At 31.3% G+C, this 4,527-nt stretch overlaps 1 pseudogene; it reads left to right on the forward strand.

Moving 5' to 3' along the window:
- Nucleotides 1–4,017, forward strand: part of LOC111365528 — a 25,187-nt pseudogene extending 21,170 nt beyond the window's left edge.
- The last annotated feature ends 510 nt before the right edge of the window (nt 4,018–4,527 follow it).

The following is a 4,527-nucleotide window of genomic DNA, read 5'->3' on the forward strand; positions in this document are numbered from 1 at the left end:
TAAGTGCTAGCTTATGAATAAGCTATATATTAAATAAAACATGTTGCTCGTAATATGCTTGATGAGTTTGAAGTGATTATTTTTCATTCCTTTGTGCATAGATCACGAGTTTCCTGACTCAAATGTATTCTGTCTATGGTTTACGTGTATGATGTATTGATATAGCGAGCGTGCATGTCAGGTGTTGGTATACCACTAACAAGAAAGAACCTCTGGTTAGTAAAATTGTCAATCGAAGACAAGTAGTTTGTTATTTCTTCTTGTGACGCCTCCCATTCTTCATTCTTCATTTCATCTTCTTTGTTCACTACAATAAAAGTTAATTTTTTACGGCATACATTTACGATGTGCATATAAGGCATGTCGTAAAAATAGAATATTTTTTACTATTGATCTTTTTTTTTTTAAATGGCATTGCAAGAGTACTTGGTCCAAAAAGTCAATGATGGGTAAGATGTCTTGGTTTCAGTGTGACTCCTTCAAAGTTTAATGCTCCGGTGTATAATCATAACTTTGTTTTCATGTATTGATGGCCAGTACATCAAATTGGATTAGTTGTAATTACAATAAATGTATGCTTCACTTCTTTTTTATTTTATTTACATTTACATTTGATCTAAATTGAACTTTGATTTCTAAAGTTTAAATTGATTTTAGACCTCTGAAATCTACAATGTGTACTGACTGCAGTATTTATCAAAATTTGTGTTGTGGAGTAAAATAAAGTACAAGTCTTAAAGTTAATTGCTAGTCATACTATATTGCTTAAATAAAAGATAATATCTCTCTTGATTTAATATTATTTTCTTGCTAGTTGTACCCTTATTATTTTTGTGATATGTTGTAGTTGATTATTTTTGGAATAGCTTAATTGTTGGTCAAAGAGGCAAACTTTGACATGGATGGAACATTTTGTAGCATTTTAATCAATTTTTTAAGTAGTAGTTTATACTTTTGACATATTGCTATATAAGTTTTTGAGTAGGAAAATGATGTTAGAATTATTTTGATGAACTCTACATTTTGACATATTGCATTGAATCTTTTTCGCTATTTTTGTTTATCATAACTATGTAAAATTTGATTATATATGATTAATGTGTTCAATTTTGTTTTGAATTTATTATGAGTTTATTGGTAATCAAATAAATAAATATTTTTTTAAAAATAAATTAGCATTTACGGTGAGCACATGAACACCTTAATAAATTTAATTTACAGCATTTTTAGACAGCATGCTGTGAAAAGTGAAGTAATTTTTATGGAGTGCAAATGATGACATAGACTGACTTTTTACAGCGTGAGAGTTGCATGCCGTAAAAAAGTGAAATACTTTAATGGCGTGCAAGTCAATACTGTTAAAAATTATTAATGACATTATTTTACAGTAAAAATATTTTAGCATTTACAACATTACTTTATATGGTGTTCAGTCGTACGCCATTTGGTTGTGTTAGAAAGTCATATTCCTCTACCTGAGAAACAATAAATAAATAAAGAAAAGTTGGTTGATTCAACGGTTGAATACATTTACAATTAACTGACCCCGTCATAATGCCACCCACATCTTTCTCGAGCAACATTGATTATATTTATTAATTCACACATGTTTGCACTCCATTTTCGATGTTAGAAAAAAACCATGGGCCGGGTGAATTTTAGCAGTAGGATCAATTACAATGGTGTGATAAGCAAGTTGATGCAAAACTCACTTAGAACTTGACATTCCCATAATTTTATTTTTTTAAATCGAAGAACAAAATAAATACGAGTAATGAAATGAGTTAATTGTCCCCATGGTCACTAAACTTGTGTCTTCATCTTTGATTACTCACTGAACTTGAAAATGTCGAGATTTGATAACTAAATTTTCTCAAACGTTGGACGTTGCTCACTGAGTTAATTTTCGTTTCTAACCCTATCGGCAATGGTGACATGGCTAACGGATTGTCTAGATGACGCTACATCACCGTCGTTTAACCAATAACTGAATATTACATATGCCACCTAAGAAACTCATTTTTAAAACACTCGTTTATTCTTAGGGCAACTCCAATGCTAACACCATTGCACTATTTGTACTATTTTTTTGTGCAAAGTTGTTTCAATGCAATACCAAACTTTGCACCATTTTGGTGCAACACTATTTATTACACCATTTTTTGCATCAAATGATGCAATGTCCGTTTTGTCTTTATTTTTCTTTTTTTTAAAGATAATGGTTAAGGGTATTTGTGTCATTTTCGTTCTATAATGATGATAATAATAATGATAATGACGACGATGATGATAATAATAATAAGTAATTACACTATTAATTATATTATTAAAGTTTATTATTTTTAATAATATAATCAATAATAATTAACGTAATTATTAATTTAACGTAAAGTTTAATTCGTAAAGTTTACATTTAAAGTTTAATTTAAAATAAAGTTTATATTATTAAAGTTTATTATTTTTCTAAATTTAACGTAATTGTTTATCATAAATTAGTAGTATAATCAATTATTTTTGTTAATTCAACATAATATATAAAAAAACGTGAATAATTTAGTAATTAATATATTTGTTAATTTAATTAAGTTATGATTTAGTAATTTATATAGTTATAAAGTAAATAAATAATTTTGTTAAATAAATACATTGACAAAAAATAAAAGAATGAATAAAATAATAAAGCATTGTAAGTTTTAAGATAATGATTGGAGAAGAATTTTGATTTGGTGCAAGATTTGGTGTAAGCCTCAATAACCAAAAACCTCCAAATCAGCCATTTATGAACCCTTGCCCCAAAATCCCCAAATTCTTCCCCTCAAATCCTACCCAGTTTGTCGAAGAAGAAGACAAAGAAAAGAATACCGACAATGTCGCGCAGTGAAGGATCAAATACAGGTAAAATTTATTTACTTTTTTGATATCATTATTACTTCCTTTTGATTCTTCGGTACTCACTAGATCTGTAATGATTTTCTGCTTCTTCATAGATGTGTTGGTGTTCATCCATTTATTATTTTACTATATATTTACCTAATTGTTTTAGTTTTATGTAAACAATAGGCTTTGCTTATGTTCATCCACACGGTTTCAAGCTTTTCAATTTCAGAATTGCTTAAAAGTTTTGCCTTTTTCCCTCTAATCCGAATCTAAAAGACGTGACTTTTGTCAGGAAGCTTACAAATGGAAGGAAAATTTTATCGGTTGAAGGAATTAGATTTTGCATTTGACAAATTCACTAAGGCTGCAAAATCAGTTTTTGCATTTGAGAATTTCACTTTGCATTTCTAGTCATCAAAAATATTATGGTTGTCTATAAATTTAAGTCTATTGATCCCTCCCAACCAACTGAAGAGGAAAAACACAAAAATCAAGATTTACGATATGCACAATGCATGTGACATTTCATTTTTGCTTTATTTTTATTTTTTTGGGATTATGTTACTATACTTTAGTTTTAAGCATGTTATTTTGGTCATTTTAGGATGAAATATTATGTTCTTATTTTGGACAGATTGTTCTATGCATCATGGTTGAAAAACCTAACGTTCGACCCAACTAACACCTAGAGGGGGGGTGAATAGGTGTTCATGCGGAATTAAAAAACTTATCAATTAATTCGTGCAACAAGTCACAAGAATTAAAGCTTGTCCAGATTCATTCACATGTCTTAATTACCTATGTTGAATTGCCGGTAACAATAAATAAATTAAAACAATAAAAGAACACAACGAATGTTGACGGAGAAACCCCAACTGGGTAAAAACTCCGGGCACAAGCCAGTAGAGATCCACTATTTGTAGAAGGTAACTTACAGTACGTCAGAACAATTGATCCCCTCAATTTTCTGACCTCCTTACTGTTTGAGAACAAGACTCTCCTGGATCTAGCAGATCTGTGCTACCATCCCAGCCTTGTGTGACTTCTACTTCCCGTGAATCGTCAAGCACTCCCACTCTTCAAGCAAGTTCTTCCCGGATCTTCAATCTGAGGATTTTCTGGAAGTTTTATAGGATTTAGAGAAGGTGGTGTTTTGGTGTTTCAGGGTGTGATGTTTTTCTGCAAAAGCCAAGGATTTTTAATCTAAAATGTTTAGAAGATTGTTTGGCTTTTTGAACCTTGGTGTGAAAGATATAAAGGATTAATCTCCAAGGAATATGAAAGATTAAAGAAAAGTTTTTCAACAAAAGCTTTTCGAGGATTTTGATCTCCAAGGATTTTAGAGAGAATCAATAATATGGCTTCAATGTGTATTTCCTCGATGTTCAACTCGAAGGAGACGAATGATATTTATAGGGCTCAACATATGGTCTTGTGGCGCGTCAAAAATTCGCGAGCTTTTAAATTTAATGTTGCCCAGATAAATAGGTCGCTCAAGCGAGGGACCAGCGTGACTCGAGCGACGTCCACTTCGCTCGAGCGACATGCTGGCGAGGCTCTAGCGACAGTGGTTCTGCAATCGTGGCTCGAGCGAGATCATGGCGTGACTCTAGATAAATCTCGCGCCGTTTGCAACTTCGAGGCATCCAT

This window comes from Olea europaea, chromosome 17 (genome assembly GCF_002742605.1).
Source record: "Olea europaea var. sylvestris chromosome 17, O_europaea_v1, whole genome shotgun sequence".
Taxonomy (NCBI): Eukaryota; Viridiplantae; Streptophyta; class Magnoliopsida; order Lamiales; family Oleaceae; genus Olea; species Olea europaea.